At 33.4% G+C, this 20,834-nt stretch overlaps 1 protein-coding gene across 12 annotated transcripts in view; it reads right to left on the reverse strand.

The window, feature by feature from the left end:
- Positions 1 to 20,834, reverse strand: part of PCDH15 (protocadherin related 15) — a 1,888,416-nt gene that overhangs the window by 615,073 nt on the left and 1,252,509 nt on the right. The window lies entirely within an intron of this gene.

Here is a 20,834-nt window from a genome sequence, read left to right on the forward strand (position 1 = left end):
GTCAACAGTCTACAAAGGTGATTTTACATACACTACTATTTCAAAACCTTAGTTCTAGTTCATTCTCTAGATGAACAAATGAAACAAGTATAAATATGATAAAAAATAAGAGATCTATGATCATATTTCTACATGAAGAGATTTTCTATTTCAGAAATTGAAGTAATCTAGAGATTTCCTATTCCAGAAATTGAAGTAATCAGCTTTTTAAAAAAACCTTTTTTTGGGAATCCACGTAAGTTTAATAATTCAGTCAGTTGACCAATAAATATTAAAAGATATATAACGTTCTTATATTTCATCATTAAAAAAATGAGAAATTATTCCACAGTCTATGTCCATCTGTATACATTATTTAGCTCCCACTTACAGGTGAGAACATGCGGTATTACACTTTCTGTTTCTGAGTTATTTCACATTAGATAATGGCTTACAATTGGAATAATAGACATTGGAGACTTAGAAGAATGGGAGGGTGGGAGGAGGGTAAAGGATGAGAGATTGCTTAATGGGTACAATGTACACTATTTGGGTGATGATTACACTGGACATTTGGTAATCATCACCCAAATCATTACCCAAATAGTGTACATTGTACCCATTAAGCAATCTCTCAGCCTCTCACTACTACACAACATATACATGTGACAAAACAACACTTGTACCCCTTAAATTTATACAAATAAAACATTACAAAATAAATTGAAGGTTTATCCTATTTATAATAGTGACAAGAACTAATTTGAAACCATGTACTCATAGGAGATACAAGAAGAAACAATAACATGTCCTAGAAGGCCAAAAACTGAAGACCTGAATGAAATGAAAGACATATCATTATCTTGAATGAGAAGACTGAATATTACAAAAGTGTTCATTTAACCTACAAGCTTAACATTAATCTACAAATGTAACATAATTCCAATCAAAACATTTTGGGGGGTGTTTTGGACCTGGCATGTTTACATGACAGAATAAATGTGAATAATGCCCAGGTAATTCTATAAAAATAAAGTTATTAAGAGAGAGTTATCCTATAATGAATGATAAACATAATATTGGGCTATAGAACAGAAGTAGGTATATAAATATGGAAGAACAGAATACATTTATTTTGAAATTAAATTTTTGATAAAGTTAAAATTTTCAGTCAGTAGATAATTATTTAAAACACAATTGTTAACTTTTTACTATAGGCCAGGATATATGAAAATATTAACTGATTTGTATCTCTTTACAGTCTTACAAAGATTTACAAGTTAAAATTCTAAAATCTAAAATTTTAGATACATGCCATTATCAGCGTTATATAACACATGAGAAACCAAAGCCCAGAGACGTTATGTTACTTGCTGAAAGTAACAGCAATAGTAAGTAGTAGAGCCAGGTTGTCCAAATGTTCTTTAATACCATGGGATGAGATTTAGGCTGGCACTTGAAGTAAAAGAATTAAAATCATACTAGAATTCTTATTTTAAAAGAAGATTCAAAATAGAATTTTATTTCATTTAAATGAACAACATAAAACCAAAATGTATTAGAAAAAAATTGGTAAGTATTTGCATCAATTGATGTGATAAAAAGTGAAGTGTGAATCAAAGTTACATAAAAGAAAAATATTGAACCAGAAATACCATTTCACGTATTAATGTTTAAAATGTTGCATATTTCATAGAGACATGTTTACAATCTATACCCCTAAAATATGTATGAAAAAATTCAAAATATGATAAGAAAGCATGCTGTGGTATATATGTAAGTTGTGGTAATATGTTTGATTTTTTTCTATTATCATAGGTTAATTATTAATAAGACCTTTATCCACAAAGGGGTTTCAAACTGTGCAACACATTTTTGTCATGCTAATTACAAAGGTTAGTATTACCATGAAACAAAAGTTTCAAGATCAATGAAAAAATATGGATGTTCCAATAAAAACTGAAGAAATTTTTAAAAATAATGAACACTTTAAAAAAAATTCAGACAGAGAGGGAGGTACTAAAAAGAGAGAAGTACTAAAGTAAGTAACAAGAGGAGAAGAAAAGGTAGCAAGAAGAACATTATTATTCCATGTTGTCAAGAAGGCAGGAGATTCTCAAATTTTAGCAATGGGATTATTTGAAAGTAATTTCCTTTTTAGTCATTTAGAAAATAGTTAAGTATTTATGCAAAGTTCATTTTAAATAAATATTCCCAGATGTGATATATGTTGAAAAGAAGATAGTTGAACATAATCGAAAAATTCAAAGATTATAAAATTTATTATTACATATTATTACATATATACCACATATTATATTGGCCACTAGGGATGATATAAAGGTAAGTTTAGTGTGATGGACAAATAATGAAAAAATTAGAAATGGTAGAAAGGTGAATTTATTGGCACAAACAAAAATGACAAAATGAGGAACCAAATGGGAAATGTTGTATGATCTCAATTGGGTAAATGACAATCTATCTACATGTGACTTCCCCATACAAATCCTCTGATCTAAATGGTATTTCCAATGACAACTGAAAATATAAAGTGAATTTAAGGACGTGAATAGGTATATTATAAAAAAAAAAAAAACAGCTTTTTTTTTTTTTTTTTTTAATAAGACAGGTTCTCACTCTTACAGTTAAAAATGTAAAAATGTAAAAATTCATTATAAACAAAGCTAAAATACAATAATATGCATTGGGAAATATTTGCAACATTTACTTCAAGGGTTGATGTCTTTAGAGAACTTTTACAAATTAATAAACATTTAAAAAGGTGAGGAGTGGCAATAGTTATGAGAGATAATTTACAAACACATAAAAACCAATATTAAAACTGTTTAATCTGCAAGCACATCAATAAAAATTTTATTATAGTAGTTATTTTATCTGTTAAATTGGAAAAGGTCAATACAATTGATAATCTCCCAAGCGCATATATGGGAGAAGGGCTTTCTCATACACTTATAATAGTATTATTTTGTTAGAATGCAATTAAATAAACATTTGGTAAAAATCTGTATCCTTTGTCAAAACAATTTAAGTTCTAGACCTCTAGAATCCACATATACATATATATATATATGTACATACATACACACACACACATTCACACCTATATATTAACAACTCAAATCCAACTCCAGTTTTTTCCTAAGTAGTATTGTGTCCAACAAATAAATTTATCTCAAATTCTTCTTGACTTTTCTCCATTACAGAGTCAGCAACTGTATGTGTAGCTCTACCTCTAATTCCTTCATTTGCATTTATTTCTGCTTTCAAACCCTTATATGAAGCAAATGGGATTAATTTATTTCATTATCTTAACTAGATTCATTGCTTTACTTTGTCAAACTCTGATTGATTTGCTCAACTCAATCTTGTGTGTTCAAAACTTAATGTGCATTTCTGTTCCACCTTATGAAAGTCTTTTCCAAAAACTTGCTAAATTCTTGACTCAAGACATTCCAGTTAGTAATGCATTTCTCTCCTCAAATACAATGAAATTTTGTTCTAATAAACACTCTTCAACAATGTGCAGTTATTTCTCCCCAGCTATCAATTCCCCTTAAAGCAGAATTTTACTAAAAATAGCTTTATCCTTCTGGGGATAATCAGTAAAATGGCAATTGGAGGATGAATCAAAAATATACTAAAAGCAGATGGCAGAACATGAGTGTAGATTTTTACTAGGAAGCTTAGGAAGAGCAAAAGCAACCTGAATAGAGAAAATGCAGAAAAGCCCTCCTTGGGCTATTAGGACAGAGAGAGCCGAAGTGTGTTTAGGAGCTTCAAAGAGTCCGACTCTTTGCAACTGTTTATCTTAGGACTTGAAGGAAGTAAAAGGTGCGAGTGAACCACTCTGGATTATAAAATAGAATCTGACACAGAGAATTCAACCCAGTTAATATGCATGTTGCTTACATGGAAATGTTGAGAAATTTTTAGCAAATAGATAGAAAATGGTAGATGGTAGGTATATAGAAAATAATTGCAGGAAAAATGTGAAATGAAGATTTATGATATTCCTTTTATATTTTATTTTGTTAGTATGTTGCCCATTATGCTTTATTTAAAAGAATGCAAAACCGAAAAAATAGTTCCTTCCTAACTTCCCCTGCAGCCTTGTCTTGTGGAGCTTGTATTTTACTTCATGAGAAATGCCAAGGAGATATCATCTAAGCTGAAACCTCCAGCAGAATTTGCCAGAATATTTGGGAAAATGATGTTTCCAGAAAAAGAAAGAGCTGGTATAAATGTTCTTAGGCAAGAAAGAGTTCATGATGATCGAGGAACAACAAAAAAGATTATTTCACTCAAGAAATGTGAATTGGGAGTACAGATGTAATTGATGAGGTCTGAATATGATTCATGGGGCAGGTCACACTAGGGTGTTTGAGTATGGTCTAAATGAATGGGTGGCATGAACTGTTTTGAAGAGAGGAGTGACATTATTTGACAAGTTCTTAAGAAATCCCTTTGATTACTCTGTGGAGAGTAGCAGAAATGAAAGCAAAGGGAGATGGTGGGAAATAATTGCACATTTATAAGCAAAAGATGTTGTTGGCTTGGCTTCTGATTACAGCAACAGATGAAGAAAAAAGGAAATACTGAGAAGAGTTTACTGGATTTACTGACATTCTCAACATAAATGGAACTCAGTATTTTTTTGGAATAAATATAATATGCATAAATATTTTTAAATATTTAATTCTTTTACCACCAGTGGGGCATCAGTAGACGTCAGGAAACATGCCAGTATAGAACCATATAAATGTGGTCATTGGTAGAGATAGGATTTAATAGGCATTTTAATGTCTCCCTTAACCTGGAATACCATAACAAAAAGCTCTTTGTTTCTCATGTTGTATTATTGTCATACCCTATTGTTTTCTGTCATTTACAGTTACTTAATATTATGTTTTGTCTCAATAAATAATAGTGTTTTCTCTTGTTTTACTGTATTTGTAGCAATTATTAGTGAAGTTTTAAACTTCAATATTAGATCTAAAACAAAACAAAATAGTTGCATACTACTTTCCATTACAACATGAGATCACTATGACAAAAAAAGCTAAACTTGTCATGAAATGACTTAAATTGGATGAAAGTATATGCAATATATTAAGAAATAATCTCTGACTGTAGTTTTTTATTTGTAGTTTTTACTAGAACATGAAATCAATATGTGAACCCTGGCTGGAGTTTGCTTCTAAATGTAATAAAACAAAACAAAGTTTAATATTATCATTGAAGCATTAGTGTACATTAGTGAGCTGAACTACATAAAATAAACTTTATTATATTTAGCATTTGATTTTTATTTATGTATATTATAAAATTAATATAGTTTGTATTAGAATAAAAAAAAAGTAGTCTGTTAACTAATTCATATAAGATGCATACAAACTACATACCTGCCTAAATTTTTGACCTGTGATACTTCAATGATTTGTGTTAAGGCCTATGTTTATATATGTAGATGTGTAGTGTGTGTGTGTATATACACACACACACACACACACACATATATATATATATATTTTTTTTTTTGGGGGGGGGGAAGGAATTGGAATTGTTAAACCTTTAGGCTTAAAAATTTTAACTTTGCAGACAAAGTTGATTAGACCTCTGGCAGGACACTGCATGCAGCTATAAATAAACAAACAAACAAACAAATAAATAAATAACTTTTTTTTTCTGTGGAGCTCCCAGAATTATGAATTATTGTATAGATTGAGATTTGCCAAGGTCCTTTTCTTAGAGTTGCAAGAGCATAGGAGAAAGTCAAGGGAAATAATAAGCAGCACTTGATTTCCTTGACCACAGTGGATGGGGTTCTAAAACCAAATTACCTGACTGTAAATCCAGATGTACCTTTTACAGGCTATGTGATTGTGGATGTTATCTCTTCTATACTTCAATTTCCTCATCTGTAAAATGGAATTATAGTCTACTCTATTTTGTAGTATAGTGAGGATAAATTGAGGGAATGTATGTAGTTCTTAGAATAGAGCATGACACATGGTAAGTGGTCAATAAAATATTGTTTACTACTAGTTATGTGACCATCACTTCACACATAGTAATGATTTAATAAAGGAGTAAGAAGAATATAGAACACAGCTTCTCAACATTGGCACAATGACATTTTGGGTCAATTATTTAATGCAGAGGGGGCTACAGGATGTTTAGCAGTGTCTCTGGCCAGTAGTGTACCTCCTCCTCTCCAAGTTTTGACAGTCACAAAGGCTTCTAGACATTGACAAATATTCCCTAAGAAGTAAAATTGTCCCTGCTTGAGAACCACAAATATAAAGTAACCACTCAAAGATTACATTACTAATTTTGATTGAATTTAACCAGCATTATGAAATCAACATAAGCTTAAGTTTCTACACTTGATTTTGTCAATGTCAGTTAGGGCAGCAGAGAACTCCAATTCTGAAAATCCTGAACATGTGCTAATAGCCTATAATATAATCAAAACTTTCATTTCTGAATTGTATTTCTTAAAAATTAAAAAATGTATTAAGCAGCAACATGGAATAATTAACCAAAAAAATGTCGAACATAAATCTCATTTGCCTAATTTATCTTTTGAAGTCCTGTTTCACTATATAAGTATTGTATGTTTTGTTTCACAGCTAGATAAGAGCCAGTTTTTTCTCTAAGCCTAAGGTTCCCTCTCAAATTTATGGTGGCTTATAGCTCTTCTAAGTTTCTATAAAACTTCAGCAACCTGCAGCAGGTTGAAATTTATTGATACTGATTTATTCACTAGGTCATATTTACAGCCAGGGATTGACTCACCCAAACCAGATGCTCCCCTTGCCACCAGATCACTAGGAGATAATGCAATCATTTTCCCTGTCTACTAAATTAGCAAAAGATTCTCAGGGAGACAGAAGGGCAAGATGACACAGTTTAATACTTACTATTATTCCTTTATTCTTTACCATCATTCCCTTTAAATGGATTAAGAATCTGACATAAATATAACTTGGTAAAGAAAGGGTGTTAGGTGAGAGGGAAGGCATATTTGTCTAAGAAGAGTCTTAGAGAAATATTTTGAAAAGAGATAGAAAGAAGGGTTGGATTGGAGAGGGTGGGTAGGGAATCACACTCAGGAGACAGATCATTCACAATTTCTTTAGATATGGGAGGCAGCCACAGGAAGTCTGAACTTGTTGAAACCCTAATCTGAAGCCAATAAAAGTGCTCAATAAGGTCATACCTTGATCTTCTCTGCCTAAAGCAGTTATTCACACCCTACCTTTGGGAGAGGAAACATCTACAAACCTTTGTTCTCTTTGTTTGTTAGCAGAGGGATGACATGAACTTGGGAAAAACGTTTGAGAGATAGAATGAGATTTAGCTCAAGCAAGTGACTGACTTGCGCTGGGTTGAAAATGTGCTTTTTCAACAGGCAGGTTGAAAATGTGCTTCAGCATTTAAGATACCAGATGTAAACATCCATGCACAGAATTAGAAAGGTTCAACTTTCATGGTTGCTATGGTTTGAATGTTCCCTCCAAAACTCATGTTGAAATTTAATCCTAAATATGACAATATTGAGAAGTGGATTTTTAAAAAAGGGGTTTGGATCATGAAAGTTCTTCCCTCATGAGTGGATTAATCCATTCATAAGTGAATGGATTAATGGGTTATCTTGGGAGGGAAACTGGTGGATTTATAAGAAGGGGATAATAGACCTGAGCTAGTATGTTAGCATACTCAACCCTCTTTCCATATGATACCCTGTGCTACCTTGGGACTCTTCTGAGAATCCCCACAAGCAAGAAGTCTCTCAAAAGATATGCCCTATCGATCTTGGATTTCCAAGCCTCCTTAGCTGTAGAAAATAAATTCAGTTCTTTATAAATTACTCAGTTTTAGGTATACTGCTTTAAGCAACAGAAAATGGACTAAGACAATGATCTAATCTAGAACTTTGTAAACTAGAATTGACTGTTTAGCATCAGTATGTACTTTTTTATAGATTCAAAATAATTTCATTTTGAATTGCGTAATGAAGAAGTGTCATAAGTTTTTCAGCATGTAGAGGCTCTAAATATCATTCTGGCATTGTGATAAAGCAGAGAGTTTAAACCAAGTCCTATTTGTGTCACATGACCTTTCTTTCTGGTTACACCTCAGTAAAATGGGAATGGATACCAAACTCAAGGAGAAGCATAGAATACATGAGGCTTTTTCTCAAAATTTTGGTTTAAAAAATGAAGCATCCTATTATGTTAATTATAGGCATTTCAACTCAGAAGTCTAATAGCATTGGACCAGTCACAGCAGTCCAAATCCATGGATAAACTTAAGTTAAAGGGAACAAATAATAAGAGCCTGCCACATTAATCTGTATGAGAGAAGATGATAAACAAATGAATGGGGACTAGAAACCATGCAGCCTCAGAACTAGATATAAAACAAATAGCTATCTAATGATTTCCTATGTAAGATATTCTTGTATCCTCTCAGTCAAGCCCCTGTTTTACTAAGGAAATTTAAATAAGATTCTGTCTCTTGCAAGAAAATAACATTTAAGACATCTTCATATTTAATACTGCTTTAATTTTGTTTACACCAGTGGTCCCCAACCTCTTTGGTACCAGGGATTCATTTTGTGGAAGACAATATTTCCATGGACAGGGTTGGGGGGAAGCTTTCGGGATGAAACTGTTCCACCACTCAGCTCATCAAGCATTAGATTCTCATAAGGAGCATGCAACCTAGATCACTTGCATGTGCAGTTCACAGTAGGGCTGGTGCTTCTATGAGAATCAAATGCTGCCAGTGGTCTGACAGAAGGCAGAGCTCAGGAGTAATGCTCACTCATCAGCCTCTCCCATCCTGCTGTGTGGCCCAGTTTCTAACAGGCCACGGAACGGTGCCAGTTTGTGACCCGGGGGTTGGGACTCCTGTTTTACACTATAACATTTCCACACATCTTTCATGGCCTGTCTTTCAGATCCACTGCTTGTTTCAACTCAAGTCTGGCTGCCTGAAAATTAGATGATCTCGTAAGATTGAATTTGAATATCTTTAAGTTGAATACACAGTCTCCACTTTTACACAGACCCTATTGTCTTATACCATACCTCTCTAGCCCTGGAAGATATCAACTTAACGTTCACTTTTCCTGTTTTAGGGCTATTATTTTATCTTCAGTTATCAAAATTTATCTACTTTTAGATACTTTAATTTGAAAATACATAGTAAGCAATTACAGATTATTTAAAATAGCAGTTTTCCCATAAGTATAAAAAATAAAGAACAACAAAAGCATTATTTGTTGAATATTTAAAAGTGCCAGGCACTGTACAATGTGCTTTGCTTAAGTAAACGTTTGACAAAATAGAAGGTCTTTTAAAAGACCTCCATGTCTTAACATTAATAACCATATAAAGGTAAGGGTAGATTTTCTATCAAATTAGCATTTTTGTGAAGATAGGCCTTTTCTGCTATATAGAATCTCCTCAAACCTGAGTGTTCACATTATGGATTATCTAGTATACTCCATAGCTATCATGTCTGTTTGTGTTTCTTTCTCAAGTAAGCTATCTTATTTATCTTACTTTTCCTCATTTCTTCAGACTTAGCCTCTCATTTCTTTTTCTTTCTTTCTTTTTTTTTTTTTTTTGAGACTGGGTTTCACTCTTGTTGCCCAGGTTGGATTGCAATGGCATGATCTCGGCTCACTGCAACCTCCGCCACCTGGGTTCAAGTGATTCTCCTGCCTCAGCCTCCTGCATAGCTGGGATTATGGGCATGCACCACCACATCTGGCTAATTTTGTATTGTTAGTAGAGATGGGGTTTCTCCCTTGTTGGTCAGGCTGATCTTGAACTCCTGACCTCAGGTGATCTGCCCGCCTCAGCCTCTCAAAGTGCTGGGATTACAGGCATGAGCCACTGTGCCTGGCCCCTATCCTCTCATTTCTAAGGAAATGACAAATTAAGTCATTGCAAATACAGTGTAGGATCATTTAAAATATTTTTTGTAATAGGTGTCTCTGTACATAAATCTATTTAATTTTATTTTTCTCTTTTACAATAAAAAGGCATTAATGTGTTTCAGTTTCACCAAAAATTTCAGTAGACCAATTGTGTAAAGGTATACATTTATATGAATTTTTTTGACCTAGTAAAAACTAAAGAAGGAAAGTTAGTCAAATATTTCAGCATAAATTCCCTTTCGTTGAAATTGCAATTGTGATGTGTAGCTACAATTTCTCAGTATTACTCTGCAGTATGAGTAGCTACAATTCCTCAGTATAAGAAACACTAAAGTGGAAAATTAATTGTTAAGAGAACAAAGTCATAACAAAACAACAGAAACAACAAAACAAAAAACTAGGATATAGAAACATTAACTAAATGTCACTCTTGAAGTTGACATAAGAGAAATTATTGTACTAGACACTGTGGTTCATCATCCGGATCCCATCTTCATGGGAACACATCAATCCCACACTCATAGGGGTTATCAGCAGCTGACCGTTCACATCTGTACCTTTCACTAAATATTGCCGTAAGACAGACTAAAATGCACTAACCTGTCCAAAGTGGTGCCTCCTTTCAGAGAGCAGCCATTGACCTGTAGCTGGCCAATGTACTAATACAAAGATGCAATTGCCTTGCATCAATTTGGGACAGCTCTGAAAAGACGGCCAATAGGACTGACTGAAGACTCAGTTCAACGTTGTCAAATAAAGTAAACCATGCCCAGCTGAATTTACATTGTTTAGCATAAGTGTGCCCATGAAATATTTAGGAATTACATAAACTAAGCATTATTCATGGTTTATCAGAAATTTAAATTCAACTGGGCAACTTGTACTTTCACTTGGTAAATCTGGGAGCTTTTACTTAATTGCATCTGCATTGTATGTAAGCATGTCGGTATGCACAGAACTCTCTTACTTGCTTCATTTCAAATGCGTCCCAGAAAACAAGTATTCATCTCAGACCCAACAGGCATTGAGGCATTTAATAATCATACTCCCAAAAGTCAAGGATAAAGAAAATATCCCAAAAGCAGCAAGAGAACAAACAAACAAACACATAACATACAATGGTGTTTCAGTATATCTGGCAGCAGACTTTTCAGTGGAAACCTTACAGTCAGAAAAGGGGGGCATGACACATTTAAAGTGCTGAAGGAAAAAATTAAAAAAAAAAATTTATCCTACAACAGTGTATCTGGTAAATATATCCTCTGAGCATGAAAGAGAAATAAATACCTTCACAGTTAAATAAAAGCTGAGGAATTTCATCAATACCAGACCTTTCAAAGACAAGGTTGTTAGTGAGCAAGAATAAATTATCTGAGGATAGAAAGTTTCCTGATAATACTAAGCACACACAAAAACACTGAATACTGTAGCACTGTAATGGTGATTGATAAATTACTCTTGACTTTAGTAGAAAGATTAAATGATGAATCAATCCAAAATAATAACTATAATAACTTTTCAAAACATAGACAGTATAATAGGACATCAAGAGAAAGAACAATAAGTTAAAAAGTGGGGGGAAATTTTTAAGTTTAGAGTTTTTATTAGGTTTCTTTTTGTGTGTTTGTTTATGTAACCAGTGTTAAGTTGTCATCAGTTTGAAATAATAGTTTATAAGATAATATTTGCAAGTGTCATGGTAACCTCAAATTGAAAAAAATACAACAGATACACAAAAAAATAAAAAGCAAGAAATTAAATCCTACTGCCAGAGAATATCACCTCCACTAAAAGTAAGAATGGAAGAAGTAAGTGAAGACCACAAAACAATCAGAAAGCAAACAACAATATCGTAAGAGTAAGTCCACACTTATTAATGATAACTTGTAATATAAATGGACTAAATGCTTCAATCATAAAACACAGAATGGCTGAATGTATATAAAAAAAGATAAATTATCTGTTGGCTATAGGAAACATTTCTTCTGTAAAGACACACATAGACTGAAAATAAAGGCATGGAAAAATATATTCTATGCCAATAAAAACCAAGAAAAGAGCAGGAGTATGTATACTTATATAAGACAAAATAGATTTCTCGACAAAATCTGTAAGAGGAGGCAAAGAAGGTAATTGTATAATGATGAAATAAACCAATTCATCAAGAGAATATAATTATTGTAAATATATATGTACCCAATACTGGAACACCCAGATATACAAAGCAAATATTATTAGCACTAAAGAGAAAAATAGACCCCAATACAATAATAGTTGGAGACTTCAACATCCTACTTTTGCATTGGAGAGATCTAAGACAGAAAATCAGGAAAGAGACATCAGACACAATCTGCACTAGGGACAAAAAGGATCTAATATATATTTACAGAACATGTCATTCAATAGCTGCAAAATACACTTTTTCCTTCTTTTCCTCCTTCTTCTTCTTTTTGTTTTTTTTTGTTTTTTGAGACAGAGCCTGGCTCTCTCGCCCAGGCTGGAGTTCAGTGGCGTGATCTCAGCTCACTACAGCCTCTGCCTTCTGGTTTCAAGTGATTCTCCTGCCTCAACGTCCTGCTTAGCTGGGATTACAGGCATGTGCCACCACACCCAACTAATTTTTGTATTTTTAGTACAGACAGGGTTTCACCATGTTGGTCAGGTGGTATCAAACTCCTGACCCTAGGTGATCCGCCAGCCTCAGCCTACTGATGTGTTGGGATTACAAGTGTGAGTCACCACATCCGGCCAAAATACACATTTTTCTCCACAGCATATGGAACATTCTCAAGGATAGAACATGTGTTAGATCACAAAACAAGTCTTAAAACATTAAAAAAAATTGAAATATCAAGCATCTTCTCTAACCACAATGGAATAAAATTAGAAATCAATAAAAAATTAATTTTTGAAACTTAAAATATAAGTTACTGAATGACCGTCCAGTGGTTCAGTGAAAAAATTAAGACAGAAATTCAACAAGATCTTGAAACAAATGATAATGGAAAAACAACATACCAAAATCTATGAGATAACAAAAGTGGTACTGAGAGAAATTTATAGCAATAAGTATCTACATCAAAAAAGAAGAAAATTTCAAAAAAATAATCAAAAGATGCATCTTATAAACCTGGAAAAGCAAGGGCAACCCAAACCCAAAATTACTTGTAGAAGAAAGTAAATAATAAGAACAGAAAAAAAAAAATTTCCAATGAAGAAAACAATACAAAAGAACAACAATGAAATAAAAAGTTTGTTTGTTGAAAAAAGAAACAAAATGGACAAACCTTTAGCCAGCTCACTTAGCAAAAAGGAGAAGACCCAAATAAATAAAAGTAGAGATGAAAAGGGAGACATTACAATTCACACCACAGAAACTTGAAGGATAACTACTGGCTACCGTGAGAAACTATATAACAACACATTGGAAAATCTAGAGGAAATGGATAAGTTCCTAGACATATACAAGCTACCAGAATAGATGCATGAAGAAATCAAAAACCTGAATAACCAATAACAAGTAACAAGATTAAAGCTGTATTAAAAATTATCCCAGTAAAAAAAAAGCCCAGGACCCAATAGCTTCAATGCCGAATTCTACCACACATTTCAAGAACCAATACCAATCATACTCAGACTATTCTGAAAAATGAAAGAGAAGGGAATACTTCAAAACTCATTCTATGAAGCTAGTATTACCCTGATATCAAAATCAGACAAAGACATATTAAAAAAAAGACTATTGGCCAATATCTCTGATGATATAAATATCAATGCAAAAATCTTCAACAAAATATTAGCTAACCAAATTCAACAATACATTAAAAAGATTGTTGAATATGATAAGTGAGATTTATCCCAGGTATGTAAGGAAATCTCAACATATGCACGTCAATCAATGTGATGCAGCATATCAACAGAATGAAGGGCAAAAACTGTATGACAAATTCCACTGATGTTGTAAAAGCATTTGATAGCATTAAACAACCTTTCATGATAAAAAGTCTCAACAAACTGTGTTTAGAAGGAACAAACCTCAACACAGTAAAAGCTATATATAACAGACCCACAGCTATTATCATACTGAATGGGGAAAACCTGAAAGCCTTTCCTCTTATATCTGGATCAGGGCAAGGATGGTCACTTACATTACTGTTGTTTAACATAGTACAGAAAGCCCTAGGTAGAGCAATCAGACAAGAGAAAGAAATAAAGAGCACCCCAACTGTAAAGAAATAAGTCAAATTATTCCTGATTGTAGATGTTATAACCTCACACTTGGAAAAACCTAGAGACTCTATCAAAAATCTGTTAGAACTGATAAACAAATTCAGGAAACTTGCAGAATACAAAATCAATATAGAAATAAAAAGTTTCAGAAATAAAAAATTAAATACATTTACAACAGCCACAAATAAAATAATACACCTAAGAATTAGCCAAAGAAGCAAAAGATCTCTAGAATGAAAACTATGAAAACTGATGAAAGAATTTAAAGACTAAAAAGAATAAAATGGAAAGATATTCGATGCTCATAGGTTGGAAGAATAAGTATTATTAAAATGTCTATAGTACCAAAAGCAATTCACAGATTCAATACAATCTATATCAAAATATATTATTCACAAAAAAATAGAAAAAAAATTATAAAATCTATGTGGAATCACAAAATACTCTGAAGAACCAAAGCCATCAAAAAAAAATAATAATAATAATAAAGAAAAAAAACCTGGAGAAATCCCATTATCTAGCTTCAGATTATACTGCAGTATTACAATAATCAAAGTAGTATGGTCTGGGCATAAAAACAGACGCATGCACTAATGAAGTAGAACAGAGAATCCAGAAACAAATTCACACATCTACAGTGAAGTAATTTTCAATGAAGATGCCAAAAACATACATTGGGGAAAAGGTCTCTTTAAAATACGGTGCTGGGAAAACTGAATATCCATATGCAGAAGAATGAAACTTGACCCCTATCTATTGCCATGTAGGAAAAATCACATCAAAGTGGATTAAATACTTAAATCTAAGACTTCCAACTATGAAACTACTATAAAAAATTGAAGAAACTCTGCAGGACATTAGTCTGAGCAAAAATTTCCTGAGTAATACCCTACAAGCACAGAAAGCCAAAGCAAAAGATGGAAACATGAAATCACATCAAGTTAAAAATCTTCTGCACAGCAAAGGAAAAAATCAACAAATTGAACTGACAACCCACAGAATGCTAGAAAATATTTGCAAACAAACTATCTGACAAAGTATTAATAACCAGAATATATAACAAGCTCAAACAACTATATAGGAAAATAAATCTAATAACCCAGTTAAAATGGGCAAATATTGAATAGACATTTCTCAAAAGAAGACATACAAATAGCAAGCAGAAATATGAGGAGGTGCTAAACATCATTGACCACCAGAGAAATGCAAATCAAAACAACAATGAGTTATCACCTTACACCAGTTAAAACAGTTTTATCCAAAAAACAGACACTAAAGAATGCTGGAGAGGATGTGGAGAAAAGGGAATCCTCATACACTGTGGATGGGAATGTCAGTTAGTACACTCACCATGGAGAACAGTTTAGAGGTTCCTCAGAAAACTAAAAATAGAGCCACCACATGACCCAGCAATTCAAATTTTAGGTATAAACACACAAAAAAAGAAAATCAGTATATTAGATATATCTGCACTCCCTTCTTTGGCCAGCACTGTTCACAAAAGCCAAGATTTGGAGGCAAAGTGTCCATCAATAGATGAATACATAAAAAAGTGCTTCTTATATACAGTGGAGTACTATTCAGCCATGAAAAAATGAGATTCTGTCATTCGCAACAACATGGATGGGACTAGATCTCATTATGTTAAGTGAAATAAGCCAGGCACAGTAAGACAAGCATAGCATGTTCTCGCTTATTTGTGGGATCTAAAACTCAAAACAACTGAACTCACAGAGATACGGAGTAGAAGGCTGGGAAGGGTAGTTGGGGGTAGAGGGAGGTGGTTAATGGATACAAAAATTAGTAAGAAAGAATGAATAAAACCTAGTATTTGATACCTCAACAGGGGGACTATAGTCAGTAATAATTTTATCATAAATTTAAAAATAACTAAAAAAGTGTGTTGGACTGTTTGTAACACAAAGGACAAATGCTTAAGGGGATGGAGACTCAATTTTCCATGATGTGATTGTTACAAATTGCATACCTGTATCAAAACATCTCAAGTACCCCCATAAATATATACACCTATTATGCACCCCAAAATATTAAAATTTAAAAATATTTAAAAATTTACTTGTAAAACAGCCTCAGGCCAATCTTTCAGGAGATATTGCAGAAGAAGGCATTGCTATTGTAGGAGACGACAGCTCCATGTGTGCTATTGCTGCAAACACCTTTCATTGAGACGAGATGTGGACATGGAAGACAGTGACACTGATCCTCATCTTGTGTGGCCCTAGGCTAACGTGTGTTTAACCAAAACATTTAAACATTAAAAAGTATATGTTTAACAAAATAAAAAACTTATAGAAAAAGGATATAAGGAAACAAAATATTTTTGTGCAGGTGTACAATGCGTGCCTTAAGCTAAATGTTATTACAAAAGAGTCAACAAGTTAAATAAAAGTTTGTTAAGTAAAGATACAGTAAGCTAAGATTAATTTATAACTGAAGAAAAAATTAATAAATTTATTGTGATGAAGTGTACAGTGTTTATAAAGTCTACAGTAATGTACAGGAATGCCCCAGGTCTTCACATTTACTCACTTCTAATTCACTGACTCACCCAGAGTAACTTCCATTCCTGTAAGCTCCATTAATTTTAAGTACCCTGCATTGGTGTACCATTGCTTACCATTTATACAGTATTTTTATCATAACTTTTCCATGTTTACGTATGTTTAGATAATCAAATACTTGCCATTGTGTTACAGTTGGCTGCAATTTCCAGTACAGTAACATGCTGTGCAGGTTTGTGGCCTAGGAGCAATAAGCTATACTATAGAGCAGAGGTGTGGAGCAGGCTATACCATCTAGGTTTGTGTAAGTAAGCACAGCCAACCATGTTCACACAATGACAAAATCGCCTAATGCATTTCTTAGAAACTATGCCTATCATTAATCAAGGCATGACTGTATATCAGACCACTTTACTTATCCAAGACGAATCTTGTGACAAATTCACTCTCTAGAGCAAAGCTGCATGATGAATTAGTAAACAGAATCCCTTAACACAAAAATTATGACATTTTCTTACATCGTTTACTTTGTTAGACTAAGAATAGAAGACTTTTCTTCTTACTAATAACTGCAGTCAATTGGTATGACTTGGAGTACCAGGTATATCACTCTTGAGAACATATCTATTTTTAGTAGGACAAAATTGATGTGAAACACTGAAAGTCTCTTCAATAAGAGCATTGGAACTAGGAAAGGGGTTTAGTGAGATTTAGTATATGTATTTACTTCTCTGTGGTTTTAAAAATGTATCTAACTTACTTCCTCTTTTTAAAACTCTGTCGGATTTATCATTGATTTCAGAATTACAATCTTTGCCATAGACTACAAATCCCTGAGTACTTAAGTGATTTCTTCACTTCTATCTCCCCAGTCCTATCTCATACCATACATTCATTGGCCTTCTATGTCCTAGACACACCAGCCTTTTAAGAGGACTCTTTATTAATCACAAAGGTGTTAAACAGATGATTCTGACAGCCTAGAATTTTCTCTAGCCACTTTTTTCTTTTACCTAGGTTGAATCCATTGTTTAGATCTCAACTAAAATATTCCTTCTTTATGGAAGCTTCACCACATGACCCAGATTAGGCTGGGTCTCATAACATGGCTGGGCCTTCTCAGTATTGTGAGTAACCATGAGCATGATGTATTTTGCCTGGACTATATTGCAGACAAAGGGCAGGTTCCAAATGCAGCTGCCCAACAAATGTCTGTGGAAAGAAAAAATGATTCCTTATTTTAGACCTCTACTCTATCTCATTAGCATTAAATGTCACACAAGTCTTCCAAGCTTATTTATCTGATTTTCCAACCTGAGGTAAAATAGAAGCAGCTAATAGATATACAGTGGAAAGGCAATATTAGAAACAGGTTCAGCAGGTCAGGCGCGGTGGCTCATGCCTGTAATCTCAGCACTTTGGGAGGCTGAAGCGGGCAGATCACGATGTCAGGAGATCGACATCATCCTGGCTAACACTGTGAAACCCCGTCTCTACTAAAAATACAACAAATTAGCCAGGCGTGGTGGCGAGTGCCTGTAGTCCCAGCTACTCGGGAGGCTGAGGCAGGAGAATGGCCTGAACCCGGGAGGCGGAGCTTGGAGTGAGCCGAGATCGCACCACTGCACTCCAGCCTGGGCGACAGTGCGAGACTCCGTCTTAAAATACATACATACATACATACATACATACATACATACATAAGTTCAGCAATGGAAAAGAATGTAAGTCATAAAAGTGAATTAGAATGCAAAGTCAAAGAACACATCCGCATTTAATGGGTTTTTTGTTTGTTTGTGTTTTTGAAATTTTGTAATTGAAGAAAGTAAAGTTACCCTGGCTTATAATAAAGTTAGATATTATAACAAAAGACAACTCAGTGACCTTTATATGCAATGTATTTTGGTTTACTAGTCAGATAAACTATTTTATTAATGAACAAAATTTAAAAATCTATAGAGAAACCTAGAGCTTAGCAACATAGTCCTCTGAAATATTAATAAGTTAAGACATATATACCAATGAGAAATGACTTCAGAAGTTTCACTCCAAGGGCCATTATAGCTCTGGAAATTCTTAAAGGATTCATTAAATTTTCAAGCACAGAAATTAGTTCATTTAATTGATTTTTAGATATGCTTTTTACCCCTTGTGTTAGTTCTGATTGTCCTTAACCTACACACCAAATATGCTATAATTAAAAAGAGAAAGCTCATAATATTTTAATCCTCAAACATAAAACTGTATTTATTAAGTACCTATTAAAGTCTAGATACTTTGTTATACTTAACACATAATTTTAATAACTAAATATGTGACTTATCACAAAATCGAGATTCAAAATCTAACATTGGTAGAAAATGCAAGGTATAAGATATTAACCAAAATGCACACCTCTGCCTCTGCTATAACTGCCTCACCTCTGGTTTGCACTAGACTTGGGTTGCCAATGGATCCATAGAGAAAAGTTACTAAAAACAAACCAGAGAGTAATTATGTCAAAACTCACAAAGCTCTGATTTAAATCATGAGAAATCTGAATAAAACCTCCCTCGTCACTCCTGTCTAATTAGCACGGATTCTAAATTGAGGAGGGGAACCCTAAAAAGGAATTTGGTTGTAACTGTAAAAATGTATACTCTTTACCAGCAGTTACAAAAACAAATAATCTTCATTTGGAACAAGGTCTCCAATTTTTCACCAGGATAGTGAATGAACAAAGCTACATATATCCTGCAGAGTTGCTACACACAAAAAGCAGGATATAGGAATTGCACTAATTAACAACAATGGACATATTATTAAACATCAAGTAGAACATTCAGCCAAGATGATGAATAAACTATCTATAAGCTAAGATTAATTTGTTACTGAAGAAAAAATTAGTAAATTTAGTGTGATGAAGTGCACAGTGTTTATAAAGTCTTTAGTAATGTACAGCAATATCCTAGGCTATTAAATGTTATAAGTATTAGCAGTAGCAGTATTGGTAGTATTATCCTCTTTTCAAATTTTAACCATAGAGCCTACATATATACAATGATAACATGATAAATAGAAATCAGGTTTTACATTGGTTTTGATGGTTCACACTGTCTCAACTCATGGTATCTTGTTAGCAAAAGTGCCTCTATTATCCAGTTAGGCCTGATTTTAGTCTAGTATACAATTAAATCTAATACTTGGATGCACATTAACTGTTTGATTAGATTTTTTGGGGGATGGGTTTCTGCAGACATGAGCCACTGCTTGAATATACAATATACTAATCCAACCAATCACCTTGATACATTTAGTTGTTTTATTTTTATAATTATCTGTAACAGGTTTATCAGTCAAATTTGTTGGTTATACTTATTGGTGTAAATGAAGAAATACTTTTTTTGTTCCCTCCCATCACTACCTTGAAATATGTTCATTGGAATCTCTTTTTCCCATCACTTGACAATAACTCCAGCCAATCCCCAGCTATCTAGCAATTTCCAAACAGAGTTTCAACAAAATTGAAAGACAATAAATCTATTTTTGGTAAATTAGACTTACTTTCAGGTTTTAAAAAGGTCTAGTTGCATGTAAATTAAAACTACAATTTTGCAATCAAATTAAAACATTTTCCCTACCAGTTCCTCACCCCAGTTCAGAACTGAAATGTAACAGGAGGACCTGTGGTTGTTTATCCAGATTTTCCTATTTTGTTTATGGCTCCGTTAGGATTGTAATGGGGAAAACAAGAATTGTACCAGGAAGCCAGGAAGAATTAAGAAAAAAGAGAAAAGCTTTTTTTTTTTTTTTTTTTTTTTTTTTTTAATAATCTGATCTTTATTTCTATTGAGAGGCAGGAAATACTTCTTTTGTCAGGGAGTGAATTTGTAAGTTCTTTGTAACTATGTGCTACCTATTTGTTAACCTGAGTAATTTCTTCTCCTGCTGACTTCTTGCAAATACTTGCCAGTGGATACCCGAAGCCTCTTACATCTTCTGTGGCATGCACTTGGCCTATATATAGCATATTCACTCATCTAAAGTGGGAAGAATAATCTGGCATCTTTTCTCTTTCCCCATCTTGCCATCAAAAGTTGCCTCAATGAGCATGTAGCCTTTAGAATTTTGAAAGAAAGAAGCAGGTA

Source organism: Rhinopithecus roxellana, chromosome 11, assembly GCF_007565055.1.
Source record: "Rhinopithecus roxellana isolate Shanxi Qingling chromosome 11, ASM756505v1, whole genome shotgun sequence".
In the NCBI taxonomy this organism is placed as follows: Eukaryota; Metazoa; Chordata; class Mammalia; order Primates; family Cercopithecidae; genus Rhinopithecus; species Rhinopithecus roxellana.